This window comes from Microcebus murinus, chromosome 11, assembly GCF_040939455.1.
Source record: "Microcebus murinus isolate Inina chromosome 11, M.murinus_Inina_mat1.0, whole genome shotgun sequence".
NCBI lineage: Eukaryota > Metazoa > Chordata > Mammalia > Primates > Cheirogaleidae > Microcebus > Microcebus murinus.
In genome coordinates this window covers 48,109,275-48,125,000 of record NC_134114.1, presented here as the reverse complement: position 1 = coordinate 48,125,000, position 15,726 = coordinate 48,109,275, and positions in this window count along the sequence as shown.

Genomic DNA, 15,726 nt, shown 5'->3' with positions numbered 1-15,726 from the left:
CCCGATAAATGTTATTCCTATATGTCCACTTATGTTTGGATCCGTTAATACCAATTTTCTGGTGAATACATGTGGTGCTTGTTTTTCCATTCTTGAGATACTTCACTTAGTAGAATGGGTTCCAGCTCTATCCAGGAAAATATAAGAAGTGCTATATCACCATTGTTTCTTAAAGCTGAATAGTACTCCATTTGTTAGTCACTAGATCCAGCCCACACTCAAGAGGAGGGACTTACACAAACTATGAATACCAGACAGCTGGGGTCATTGGAGGTCATCTTAAAAGCTGCCTACTATTAATACATAGACATTGAACAGAAGGTAGCAAGGGACTGTGCTTCCTGACAGAAGGGAAAGGTTGGCTGAACAATTGTACTAGCTTAGTGCTAGGAGGCAGTCTAGACTGCAGGACAGAGAAAAGGAAATCAAACAGAATCTAGTAGTCTCTATGAGGCGAAAATATAGAAAGAGGAGTTCAGTGAGACTGAGGTACTAAGAATTTTTTTGTCAAAGTACTAGTTACACAGAGAAAAAGCTCAGGAGATCTATACAGGGGTCCTCTAGGGACTTTGACTGAGAATTGAGCAGAAACACACATGTCTGAGCAGAAACTACTTGAGGCCAGGGAAAAAACCATCAGGATAGTTAGGTAGAACAATTCTCAGAGTTCACACAGAACAATAGTGGAGAATGATCATAGTCTACAAATATAGGGTAGACTCCTCAGATATTCTTTAGTTCCATGCTCTGGACTTGTCCTAACAAAATTTGAAAGGAAATCTCTAAAGGATTCAATTGATTCCAAGTAGCTAAATTGTGTATCAGAACAAAAGCCAATAAATACTATTAAAAGGAATACCACAAAATACAACAATAAACAAAACAAAATTCACAACATCTAGCATCCAATAACAAATTAATAGGCATGCAATGAAGTAGGAAAACAAAAACTAAAAGCAGGAGAAAATTCAATCATAACAGAGCCTGAAATGACAGAGATGGTGGAACTAGCAGACAAGAATCTGGGGAAAAATGTTAGAATAGCTATTATAAATATGCTCCATATATTTAAGAAAGTATAGAAAAACATAACCATGATGTGGAGAAAAATGGAAGGTATAAAAAAAGACCCAAATGAACTACTGAAGAAAAATAATCCAACACCTTAAATTAAAATTACACTGTATGGGATTAATAAAAAACAGACAATAAAGAGGAAAGAGCAAAAAATTTGAAGGCATAATATAGAAATATCCAAAATGAAACATAAAAAACAACTGAAAAATATGAAGAAAGTAGCAGTGACCTGTGGGATACCTCAAGTGGGACAACATACATGTAATTAGAGTCTCAGAAAAAAGAGGAGAGAGAACAAAAAATGTTTAAAGTAATAATGATAAAAATTTTCCAAATTTGATGAAATCTATAAGGTTACAGATTCAAGAAGCTAAATAAATCTGAGCACAATAAGCCTAAACATACAAAGCCATTTTATAATTAAATTCCTAAAAGCCAATGATAAAGAGAAAAAATACAAAAGCAACCAGAGAAAAATTGTATGTAAAAAGGAATCATGACAAGAATGATAGCAAGTTTCTTATAAGAAACTATGCAAATCAGAAAACAATGGAAAGTCATCTTTAAAGTATGAAAAGAACAAAATGTCAATCTAAAATTCTTTACCCATAAAAAATCTTTCAAATTGGAAAGCAAATTAAAGATACATTAGACAAAATTTTATCACTAGCCAACATGAATTATAAGCAAAGTTGAAGGAAGTTGAATGATACCAGATTCAAATTCATAAAAGAATAAAGAGAGCCAGAAATGATAAATATGTAGGTAAATATATTGTTTTCTCTCTGTTTTAGTAAAACTTATAAAAAAGATATTGACTGTTTAAAATGAAAATAACAATATATTCCAAAAATGCAAACTATACCATATAAATAAGTAAAATTTATAACAACCACCACAAACAATAAGAGTACAGAAGTGCACATACCAGTTGTAAGGTTCATATACCATATGTAAAGTGGCACAATATTATTTGAAGTTAGTCTTTGATAAATTAAAAGTGTATGTTGTAAACCTTAGAGTAACCACTAAAAAATAATAAAACAAACAGGTATAACTAACAAGAGTAAAAATAAATGGAATCATTTAAAAAATATTAATCCAAAAGAAGGCAGGAAATATAAAAAGAGAAACAAAGAATAGATAGGACAACTAAAACAAATAGCCAAATATTGGATTTAAGCCCAGCCATATAAATAATTACATTAAATGTGAGTAGTCTACATACTTTAATTAAAAGGCAGAGATTTTAAGTTTGTATGAAAAAACACAACCAAGACCCAGTTACATACTATCTCAAAAAAACTCAAAAATACAAAACAAAACAAAACAGAAAAAACTTTAAATATACAGTTACAGATACATTAAAAGGATTGAAAAATATTTACCATGCAATCACTAATCAAAAGAAAGGAGGGGGATTTGTGTTAGAATCAGACTTTAGAACAAGGAAGAACACATTTCACAATGAGAGAATATTTTATCAAGAAACATAAAAATCCTAAGAGTATATATAATAATAAAAATACAGCTTCAAAATATATGAAGCAAAACTGATAGAACTAAAAGGAGAAAAATAGATAAAGCCAAAATTATATTGGAGAATTCAAAATTCCTCTCTTAGTAATTGTTTATCAGTTATTAAGTAAATTACAAGTAAACAGAAAATCAGTAAAGATACAGGAGACTTGATCAACACCATCCACCAAATTAACAGAATTGACACATATTTAATACTTCACCCAACAACAGAATATCTATTTTTTTCAAGCACACATTGAAATTTACCAAATGGAAAATATGCTGAGCAAAAAACAAGTCTTCAATAAATTATTATATTACATGTATTTTCTGACTACAAAAGAATTAAACTAGAAATGAATGCCAAAATGATATCTGGGAAATAATCAAATATTTTGAAATTATACAACACTTCTAACTAACAAATGAGTCAAAGAAAAAACTACAAGAGAAATGAGAAGTATTTTAAAGTGAACAAAAATGAAAACACGACAAATCAAAATTTATAGGATGCAGCTAAAAATGTCCTTGGAGGGAAATTTACAGCATTGAGTGCTTATATTAGAAGAAATAAAAGATCTTAATTATCTATATTTCCCATCTTAATAAACAAGAAAAGTAAGAGTGAATTAAAACCAAAATAAGGCCAGGCACAGTGGCTCCTGCCTGTAATCCTAGCATTTTGGGAGGCTAAGGTAGGAGAATTCCTTGAGGTCAGGAGTTTGAGACCAGCCTGAGCAAGAAAGAGTAAGACCCTGTCTCTACAAAAAGATAGAAAAGTTAGTTGGGCATGGTGGCTCATGCCTGTAGTTCAAGTTACTCAGGAGGCTGAGGCAAGAGAATTGCTTGAGCCTAGGAGTTTGAGGTTGTAGTGAGCTGTGATGATGTCACTGTATTCTACCCAGGTACAGAGCAAGACATTGTCTCAAATAAAAAAGAACCCCCCCAAAAAAGCAAACAAAAAACCTCAAAATAAGTAGAATAAAGGAAATAATAAAGATGAGAGCAGAAATAAATGAAAATTTTAAAAAGACAACAGAGAAAAACCAAGGAAACTAAAACGATATTCTTGAAAAGATTAATAAAATTGATAAGGATCTAGGCAGACTGATTATTTAAAAAAAGACATATACAAATGACCAACATCAAGAATTATCCCATAGATATTAAAAAGATAATAAGAAAATAAATTTGACAACTTAGATTAGTTGGATAAATTCCTGGAAAGATACAAATAATCGAAGCTCACTCAAAAAGTAGATATCTTGAACAATCTTATTTCTGGTAAAGAAATTGAATTTGTAATTTAAACATTCTCACAAAGAAAATGCCAAACCCAGATGGTTTCATTGGTGAATTCTACCAAACACTTAAGGAAGAAATAATATCAATTCTATTCAAGCACTTCCAAAAAACAAAAAAGATGGCAACACTTCCTAATTCTTTTTAAGAGGTCAGTATTGTCCTAATTTTAATACCAGAACAAAAATCAAAAGAAAAGAAAAGAAAACAGCAGAACAATATCCCTACTAAACAACGGTCCAAAAATCCTTAATAAGATTTTAGCAAATTAAACTCAGCTGTATATACAATGGATAATACCTCTGGTCCATGCGGATATTATTCCAGGAATGTAAGGTTGGTTTAACATTTGAAAATCAATTAATGTAATTCATAATATTAGCAGACCAAAAACAAAACAAAAAAAAACAAACATATGATAATCTCAATAAACATCAGGAAAAGATTTGACAAAATCTCTAACATCTGTTAATGATAAGAGCTGTCAGTATACTAGAAATAGAAAGGAACTTCCTTACCCTGATAAAGGGCATGAATAGAAAAACTTACAGCTAAAATCATGCTTAAAATCACGCAGAAGGGCAAGAAAAGAAATAAAAGGCATACAGATTGGAAAGGAAGAAGTAAAACTGCAATAGGCAGTGGAAAGAAATGAAAGGCATATGTATTAGGAAGGAGACAGTAAAATAGTCTATGTGGAAAATCTTTTAAAAATCTAAAAAGACAGCTAGTGATACAAATACATGACTTTACAAGGTCATAGAATACAAAGCTAATAAACAAAAGTTAACTATAATTTTATATACTATTAAGGAACAATGGGAAATCAAACTTTAAAAGCCAATACCATTTACAATAGGATTAAAAAATAAAAGACTAAAAGATATAGGAATAAATTTAACAAAATCTGTATAAAATCTATACACTAAAAACTGTAAAACATCATAGCAAGAAATTCAGGAAGATGTAAAATGGAGAGGTATACCATGTTCATGCATTGGAACATTTAATTTTGTTAAGATGTCAATTCTCCCCATATTGTTCTACAGATTCAATGCAATCTCGATCAAAATCTCAGCTGTCTTTTTGTAGAAATTTACAAGCTGTTTCTAAAATATGTAGAGAAAAACAAATGTAAAAAACTTTCCTAAAAGAAGATAAAAGTTGGACAACTTATACTAGCTGATTTTAAGATTTACTATAAAGATACAATAATCAAGAAAGTATGATATTTATGTAAAAATAGGCATTTAAATCAATATATCAGAACATAGTACATAAATAAACTCACTCATATATGATCAACTGATTATCAATAAAAGTACCAAGGTAATTTAGTGGTGAAATAATCATCTGGAACAATTGAACATTCATAAACAAAGAAATGAACCTTAACACTTACCTCACATCACCCATAAAAATAAACTTGCCGGTGCGGTGGCTCACGCCTGTAATCCTAGCACTCGGGGAGGCCAAGGTGGGCGGATCATTTGAGCTCAGGAGTTCCAGACCAGCCTGAGCAAGAGCGAGACCCCCATCTCTACTAAAAACAGAAAGAAATTAATTGGCCAACTAAAAATATATATAAAAAAATTAGCCGGGCATGGTGGCGCATGCCTGTAGTCTCAGCTACTCGCCGGAAGGCTGAGGCAAGAGGATTGCTAGAGCCCAGGAGTTTGAGGTTGCTGTGAGGTAGGTTGATGCCACAGCACTCTACCCCAGGCAACACAGTGAGACTCTGTCTCAAAAAATAAAGAAAGAAATAATTGGGTTATTTGTCCTTTTATTGTTGAGTTATAATAGCTCTTTATGTATCCTGGATACAAGCCCATTATCAGGTATATTATTTGCAAATATTTTATCTGATTTCATGAGTTCACTTTCTTGGTGAATAAACCACAAGTTTTAAATTTTGATGAACTTCGATTTACCCATTTTTTTCTTTTATTGCTTATATTTTGGGTGTCATATCTGAGAAGCTATTGCCTAATTTAAAGTCAAAGATTTACTCCTATATTTCCTCTAACAGTTTGGTAATTTTTGCTCTTGTATTTAGTTCTATGATCCATTTTGAGTTAATTTTTGCATATGGTGTGATGTAGGGATCCAACTTCATTCTTACATGTGAATGTGCAGTTTTGTCCTAGCATCATTTGTTGAAAAGACTATTCTTTCCCCCATTGAACTGTCTGGCACCATTATTAAAAATTAATTGACTATAAGTGGACTTTCACATCTATTCCATTGATCTACGTATCTATCCTCATGCCAGTACCACACTGTTTTTTGCAGGCTTATGAAGCCAGCTGCGGTGTCATAAGATCCTCTATGGGACACCATGTGGTAGGGAACTAAGGGGACCTCCGACCAAGAGGTCGGGAGGAACTGAGACCTCCCACCCAACAATCCACAAGAAACCAAATTCTGCCAACAAGCACATGCCTGAGCTAGGCAGTCGATCCTTCCAGTAGAGTCTTAAATGATTGTAACCTGTGAGAGACCCAGAGCTAGAGCATCCAGTCAAGCTGTGCTTAGATTCTTGACCCATAAAACCTGTAAGATAATAAGTGGTATTTAAAGTCACCAAATTTGGGGAAAATTTGCTACGCAGCAATAACCAACATTGCAGCCAAGGTTGATAACTGCTGATCTAAGAGTAATTTGTGAGGAGAGAACTTCATCCTGTTCTATCATAACTAGTAGAATGACATTTAAAAATGATAACTGCTGTCAAGGCATTTGAGCCACATAGAACCCATAGGAAGAAAGGAGGCTGGAGGGCCTCAGGCCTCAGTAACTAAGGGGGTAGGTGAGGATTAGAATGAAGGACAATTGTTACCTATATCTTGATTTCCCCCCAGGAAAAGGCCCCAAGCCTAGACCAATAGGTTTCTCACAATTAAAAAAATAATAATTTTCATCACATATCCATGAGAGTTGTCTTAACTTCTGTATATGTAAAACTCACCTTAAAATAAACCAAAGTGAACCCCAAATGAAAGTGAACCAACCAGAGTTACATTCGTGAATTAGAACCAGTATTAATTTGACTTCACTGGGAACTGAATCAACTTGTATACAACTAATAGTGTCTTTGAATTACTATATTTTTAAAAATTAACTGTTAAAAGCAAAACCCTGCAGCATCACCATGTTCCTCAAACCTGATGAGATGTGGCTGTCGTGTTTTGCCACTGCACAAGACGGAGACGTGGTAGAGCAAGGCTTGAGGATCCGAGAGTCCCAGGAGTTCCTTGAGCAGCCTAGATTAGGAGCCCTCACTGCTCAGGGTCCGTGTGATGAAGGCACATCAGTTAGGAGCAAGGAATTCACAGTCTGGGGCTGAGCTCTTAAAGGGTCTGGAAAAAATAGAGCAGAGAGGACAGTTATGAATAAATTAGAGGGATTGAAATTAGGATCTATGAGGGAAAGCTTAAAAGGGATGGGAGGTAATTTTGCATGACAAAGAAAAGGATAAAGAGTGACTAGCTGTCTGCAAATAAATTAAGAATAATTACCGATAGATAATGAACAGTATTGCTCACTCTCCTATACGAAAGGAATGAGTTTAAATTCCAACAGTGAAGTTTGGATACAATAAAAGTAGAATTTATTGACCAGAAGAGTAATTAAGCACAGAGAAAAACCCAGGTTCCTAACACACTTCAAGTGAAGCTGTGTCTTCCTGACAGCAAAACATCTGGTGATAATGAAAATTTCATCCAGCTGACTGTTAAAAGTCATGTGGATAAAACATCTGTGTGATGATAACTGGATTTTTTAATGAATTAATTTAACTAAGTAAATGTTTTGTGGCTTTTGGGAAACTAGAAATCAAGAGCAAAGGAGTCGAATTCTGTTTTACATTGTTTGGGAGTCGTTTATATTATATGATTAGAATAACAATCTCCATCTGACTGTGGACTCATTCCGCTGGGCTCAGACTGCAGTCAGGGCTCCACCTGATCAGTCGTCTCTACAGTGAGGTTATAGGGAGATTTACTTAAATGACTCAATGTCTTGACACACCCATGAATCACTGCTTTCTACCTCCTATAAGCCAAGTTGCCCAAACGCTTATAGAAATGCTAGACAAACTGATCTTTTTTTTTTTTTTTTTTTTGGTACAATTCAAAATGAAGGTATTGAGAGCTCTCCTATTTCAAACTTGTTACCTTCTTGGAGTCAAGCAAGAAAGGTCTTTAGCGACTAATTTTTTAGAGCATATGAAAACTAAGATTAAGTGAGGCTGGAGGGCTGTCATGCATGCAAAAGCTATTTTCCCGGAAGGCTAGTCACCAAATGATTAAGGCAATGGTTTTTCAAGTGCTTTTCCCAGATGAGTAGCAGCATCACCTGGGAACGTGTTGGAAATGCAAAATCTTGGGTCTCACCCAAGATCCAAGACTAAATCAGAAACTATGGGGTGGGGCCCAGCAATCTGTGCTTCAACAAGCCCCGAAGGTGATTCTGAGCCACACTGTGGTTTGACAGCCTCTGGATTAAAACAATGACCGGATCTGGATTCCAGCATCTGGCTGCTCATGTAACTGGGGATCCTTATGGGCCTCTGTCTCCATGAACTGAAAAGCACAGGAGTTTCAGGTTTTCAATATGCAAGAAAGAGACATGGAAGATGGAAGTGTGGCAAGATGTCTGGATATTCATATTAAGCGTTATGGTGTGTATTCAATGTCTATCAATTGAAAAAAAATAGAAGTTTTACACATAATAGAATCCACAAGTATTTGTTGATTATTTGATTCGGCCTAGTCTTTTGGCTTGATGAATTGGTTTTGATCCCCAAAGGAGGTGGGCCAGAAACTGAACTGTCTATGTTCATTTCAACAAAACAAAATGAATGAAACAAAGAAACAAAACACTTGACATGAGACTTGAAACATAAGCAGCTGCTTCAGGGCCTGGGAAGCAAAGTGGAGCCCAGCCTGGGTGGCACGTTCTTTCACGTACCCATTAATGACCACACTGAAGTCTGGGCCCTCCGAACGCTTGGGTGGCCCCCAGGGCAAGCCAGCTGTGACCCCTGGAGAATGTTCTTTTACAAAGCATTAGGAGAAATAATGGTAAGAACACTACAGAGACTTAGTGGCTGAACTACTGTAGCTTCTGTGACTTGAATATCAATATGACCTTATCTCTTTATCCACAAGCTGGTAAGGTCTGAGACAGTCCAGTTACAAATATAACATACAATAACACTGAAGTAACCAGAAGTGAAAAAGCATGCTACCCAAATTCTATTCAGAGTGTTACAGAGAGAGGAATTTAAAGCTTTGGCAAGCCTGGTCTACATGCTTTCAGATTCAAAGCAGTGTAGCGATTGTCAGGCCCAATAGCTAGCTAGCTGTTGACATCAATGGTTTGGGAATTATGTATCCCCTAGAAAAATGACTTCCTATAGTTTTTTAAATGGAGAAAACTGTAGTATCTTCTATAAGATCAGGAGAATAGAGAACATGAAAGTTGAGAGAGAAGTTTCAGGTCTATCTTAAACCAGTGGTCAATGTGTATTTATTGCTTTTATAGTGTGAGTCATTAATTCATTCCAAAAGTACTTATTGGGTGCCTACTGTGTGTTGGGAATTTTGCTGGACACTGCTAGTCATTAGAAGCAGTTAGACTGAGTCTGGTGCTCTAGAGCTGCTCTGTCCACTGTGGCAGCCGCTAGCCATGTGTGGCTATTTCATTGAATTCCTTAGTCACACTCCCCCATTCCAAGGTCTCAAGGTCTCAATACCCACACGACACCAGTGGCTACTATATGGGACAGCACAGATACAAGGACACTGGAATACAAGATTCTGTCCACATCTTAGTGCTGGGCTTTTTCTTCCTGCTTCCATCTCCCTCAGAGTATCAGAGCCTTCATCCTCTCTGAGGGTTGGTGATATCATGAGTGTCCTGAACCACAGTATTAGCAGGAGGTGTTCACGTGGATCATCTCAGGTAGGTACCAGAACAATCTTGAGGCAGATGCAGGCTTCCTTTGGCTGAGTGCACCATGAGTAATAGGCCGCTCAAAAGCCACATTGTCTTTCCAATTTCATTGTTATGCTGTAAACTCAGAGCATGGTATAAACCCCCCAGACTTTCCATTTTGATTCTCAAAAAAAAAAAAAAAATCTGTTTTGGAAGTTGAAAAAACAAAAAACAAACCTGGAACACTGACAGTGTCTTGCTTGTATCTTTCTGCTTGAGGCAATGTGGACGCCTCTGGCTGAGAGGGGAAAAATCACTTACAAGGACAAGAAGAAAACAAAAGCACAAAGATGAATATTGCAACATATTATTTTGCTATATCAAAATGGTAGAAAACATGGTTCTTGCCTCCAAGCTGCCTATATAACTGAAAACACATGAAAAAATAGGGAACTTTGTAAAAAGTTAATAACCATAAAAAGCAAAGTAACAATATTAAGCAGAAATAAAAGAGGTGTCACTTGGCTCTACATGATTAATAGGTGAGGGCTGGTATAGACACTAAGTGTGGCTTTTTGCAGAAAGGTGAGGTCTGAGCTGCATAGATTTAGATGGATGGCTGCAAGGAGAGGTGGGATTTCCGGTGGGGAAACACGACAAGCGTAAGTATGGATATGGAGTGTCAGTGTCGTTTAAGGTGCAAAGAGTTTGACTGTCACGCAGGGTGAGAGGAACAAAGGCTGAAAAAGTAGGCCAAGGGAATATGATGGAAGACCTTGAATGTCAAGCTTTCTAGTTTGTTATCCTATAGAGTGATAGGGATGTCATCAAATGATTTGCATAGGGAAGTGACACAGAGAAAGCATTTTCCTGGTAATGAATCCGACATGGAGCCCTAGCAGTGATGTCTGGATGTTTGGATGTACTGAAGCTGAGGCAGGCTAGAGCCAGGAACACGGTTGGAAGGCTGTCACGGGGTATAGGCACAAAGTGACACAGGCCTGGCACAGGAGGCAGCCGTGGCAATGAAAGGGGAGCAACGAGTGTGCGTAGCATGTTGAGGGAAGAATCAACAGGGCTTTGATTCTTTGGAGCTAAGGGAGAGAGAAGTCAAATATACTATTAACTTGGGCAAATTACTTAGCGTCTATAAAATAGTGATAATAGCTATGTTTTACAGGTTTGCCGTGTGAATTAATGAAAAGACCTTTGTAAAATACACGAAGTCTCTGGCATACAAATGCAATTTAAGTCCTTGTTTGAAGCTCGGATGGCCTAGAACTGCCCTCCTCATTCTAGCATTCAGGACCCCAGGGAAGCAGATCCAGCTGGAAGGGCAAAAAGATGCACCAGCCCTCCCTATGTATGGTCCGGGAGATGTTGCACTTGCAGGACAGACCCACAGTTCTGATCATTTCTTGCTCACAAAGAGCTTGTATCCTCTTAGTACCACCCTCAGTGGTGGTCTCAGGCCAGAACCCACTGGAACATAATAGAATTTGCTGGAACATACTGGGACCCTCTGCTGTATTTTCAAGCATATGCTGGGTTTTAGGTCTCTCTTAAAAATTTCTTAGGCCCCTCCCACAACAAATAAAGGGCAACAGTTTGAAATCCTGGTGTGATTGTGTCTTTTATTGCCCCAAACATCTAGTCTCATTTTATAAACTACCTCACCACCTGCTTTCCCTCTATTTCTAATCATTCCTGATAAAATAGTGCTTATATCTTCACATATTCCCCAAAGCCTTATTTAACACATAATATTGCTGCATGTGCCTTCGATTTACAATGAAGAATAGAAAGGGTGCTACTACAATGCTAGCTATCATGTTTTTACACAGAAAAAAAGAAAACAAGAAAAATGAGTAGGAAATTATTTTCTTCTATTCATTTTGAATACTTGTGCTTGAGAAAAAAACTGGTTAAATTAACAGAGGATAAAGAAGCGATGGAAATTTTTGTAAAAATTATGAAGGAAATCTTCTGAGCACTTCCAAGTGCTCTAGAAATTGAAGTTCCTGAGCCTTTACTATGTTGAACTTCAAATCTCTGCCCCTCCTTTTTACTTGAAGCAGGCGGCGAGGATATATATGTGTGTGTATACACACGTGTGTACACATATGCACAAAGACACATGAATGTATTACTTGTAAAAGGAACACAGGAAGGAAAAGAGGATAATATGACAAAAGATTTTCCTAAGATAACTAGAAAATTAGGCAGAAAGGGGAAATAGGTTAAAAACAACATGAGGGTATAGATGAGGTAATGAATTGATCTGTGAATATCGAAAACAAAAGGGAACAAGAAAAGAGGATAAAGATATACATCCACCACCAGGAGATGTTTCCAACCCAGCCCAGCTAGGAGATGGTTTAATAAATGAGACCCAAATGCTGGTGGCAGTGCAGCTGTTTAGTGGCAAAGGGTGAAACAGTGTTCAACTATGACATGAATGTTCAAAGTTGAAGTTGATAACTTAGAGAGTGTTTCTATTCTGGAACCTAAAGAACAGTCAACACAAATCACAAATTGGATTATAAATAACTGGTACCTTTCTATTCTTTTCCAAGGGACATAGTGCTTCTTTCTCCCCTGGCTGGACAGAAAGTTCTACTGAGCTACTCACTCAAGCAAAACTCCTAGACATATACTTATTGCCCTGGGCCCATCAGAATATTCCTGTCTGCTGTCCTCTAATTTTAGAACAGTCTGCTAAGTGATGGTTTGGAGATAGGTGCTGTGGTTCACACCTGTAATCTCAGGTACCCAGGAGGCTGAAATAGGTGGATGCCTTGAGGCCAGGAGTTCGAGACCAGCTGAGCCTGTGCAACATAGCTAAACCCTGTCTCTAAAAAAACAAACAAACAAAACAACAACTGAGTGATGGTTTGGTAAGCCTACTCATACAAATATGAATATGAATGGATATATGAATGAATTAATCTTGCAGTGGCACTTATATCTAAAGATGATTTTCTAGAAAGAATCATTTAGGCTCCAGAGGTACCTCAGCCAACGTGACAGGTCTGTAGGGCAGAGAAGTTTGGACTGGGGAATTCTTTGGGCACAGCTTCTTATGTCACATCACATCGGGTTTTGATACAACTGGAACAAGGGGGGCAGGGAGGAAAACTTCTCTTTCCCTCCACAGACCATGCCAAGGGGCAAGGACAGAAGGCTGAGAGAGTTCCAGGAATCTGCAGCTATTTTGCCCTTTTTCAATTTAATTATTAGAGAATACAGTCAAGACTTCTGGCAGCTCCTAATCTGGGTAACTAATTGCCCTAGTTCGCCCAGGACTGAGAGGTTCCTGGGAACTTTCAGTATTAAAATGAGGAGAATTCTAGGCAAACTCAGATAGTTGGTCACCCTCACATTCCTCCCCACCTAGGTCAGGCCCTGACTTGAGTGAGGGATACCAGGAAAGGACATCAGTAGGTACACTGCTAGCTCTTTAGCAAGACATAGTAGATCTTTATTTATATAGACACACACCTACATGTGCTATCAAGGCTTTATTATTTTCCGCCCCCACCCCCAGACATTTCTGTAGTAACATCAGAGTCAATTTCTGTTATTTGGCAGCATCAGCCCAAGTTAAACAGGCCAGTCAGAAATCACAGAAGGCTACAAAAGCATCCCATACATTTTGTGGTGCAGAATCTACGGGCCCTACAAGTTCCAGTCTCTGTGTGTGATTAGTTACAGCACTAACAATTGGGTTTATATAGTATGAGGCTGGCTACAGGCAAAATTATAAGGTACCTCTTTTAGGGGTCCCGAGCTCATCACCTTCCCTCCAACAGAATGGGATTGCTTCCTACCCATTCTACCTATAGAGAAACCTGTTCCCAGGGAAATAACTAATACCAGCAACTTACTCATTAGCGCGAATGAAGTTGTATCTCCCCCAGGCTGATTTAAATTGTTAAATCTTATCTTTAATTATACTGTATTCTTTCATTCCTTCTACTAATAAATATTCGCTGAGAGCCTCCGATGACTAAGTTGGGAATACAGTAAGCGAAAGCGACAACAGCCTGCACCCCAAGGAACTTAGAAAATTTGACTCCATTAATTGCGGGCCCCAGCTAGCCAGTAAGAAAGGAGCACTTTAAGTGGGCGTGGCCTTCTCATTGCCCCTGAAATAGGAGCTCTTAACCTGGCACTGATAGAGGTTGTTGTATGAGGGTGAGACAGCCATGAATTCCCCCATAGGAACCAATGTGGATATTAAAGCCTAAAACCTTAGTCTTGTCTTACTCTCTATTTCATTTGTTCTGAATTGAAAGATGAGGTTAAGAGCAAAGGAAGGGGATTGGAGAAGTGTTCCTATAGAAGTCTAGATCAGTCCAGAATAAAACTAAAAAGGAAGAAATTTAAAATAGAGATATGTAAAATTCTGATTTGGGTCCAAAGAGTCATTTGATCTCAAGGACCATATTAAAATCTTCCAAAAGAAAACATTTTATGTACAGTGATAGAACAACCTTCCTGACTGAGACACAGAATGGTTGGGTAAATATGTTACATCCTACTATGGAATTTAATGCAGCTATTTTAAAGTCTAATTATGAAAGATAATGTAGTAGCTTGGGAAAATGTTAGTATGTTAGACTTTAAAGTCAGGATATAACAAGTTATCTAGGTTATGATGAAAACTGTATAAAATTTGTATAAGCATATGAGCAAGAACTAGAAAGGAACATGGACAACTGAAAATTGCTGATGTCTGAGAAGTAAGATTCTAGGTCACTTATTTCATTTTTAATCATTCTTTTATAATATTGTTTGTACAGCAACCATTATAATAAATCAATTGAACAGGTAAAGATAGGGGAAATAAATGCTTGGGAATTTAACCCACTGCAGGCTCAGAATTAACCAAAGGACAGTGTTATGCGACTACTTTTAACAAAACTAATGCAATCAGAGTTCATCAATGGACATATAATTCAGATCCAACAAAAATAAAAGTTTCAACATAGTGTACATTAATCCAACCACATCTAGAATACTCTGTTTAGCTCTGGGTGACCCATTTTGCGGGGGACATGGATAAACTAGAAAACAGTAAGGAAAGGGCAACTAGAAGATTTGGAAAGATCTGAAAAAAACAATAAATGACAAATAGTTGAAGAAACTTTGGAATTTTAATTTAGAGAAGAAAAGACTCAGGTGGGGTACACCTGTAGGATTGTTATATGAAAATTATATTAGATTTAGAGGACAGAATTAGAATCAACACATAGAAACTTTAGGTAAGCAGGGGGCTTGGGGGGGCTTTGGAGTTTTTTTTGGCTAAAAACAAAGAGAAACTTTCTAATGAGAACCAGCCAACAATGCAATAAACTATTTCAAAAGGTATGAACTTCTCACTGTGGACAGTGTTCAAGAAAAGGCAAACAAAGAGTGCTGACATTTATTGGAAGGTTGTTCTGGATGATACCTAACGAATCATTGATCCAAGATCAAGGTGCTGGAAAAAAGAAAAAAAAAAAAAAAAAAAAGAACCATTGATCCTTAGATCATATGTTGCTATCAAATTTGGAAATGAGAGAAATACCAAGCAGTTTCTATAATTCTTCAGGCACAGACATGGGACAAGTCAGATCTTCCCTTGCACATCCTCATTCAATTTAGAGACATAAAATGTAATTACACTAAAGCCAGATGAGAAGAAATAGATTTTGTCAGTTCCCAATGGATTATGTGGGTGTGTCTTTTGAGTTTATTTTAAATTCCATTGCTCAACATCCATTTGATTACTCTCAACTTAATTACTTTTGTTCACACTGTAATTACATTCTTAACTTTTAGTCAAATCACCAAGAAAAAAGTAAAAGAAATAACTTCTACGAAGCATTATCTATGGGCCAG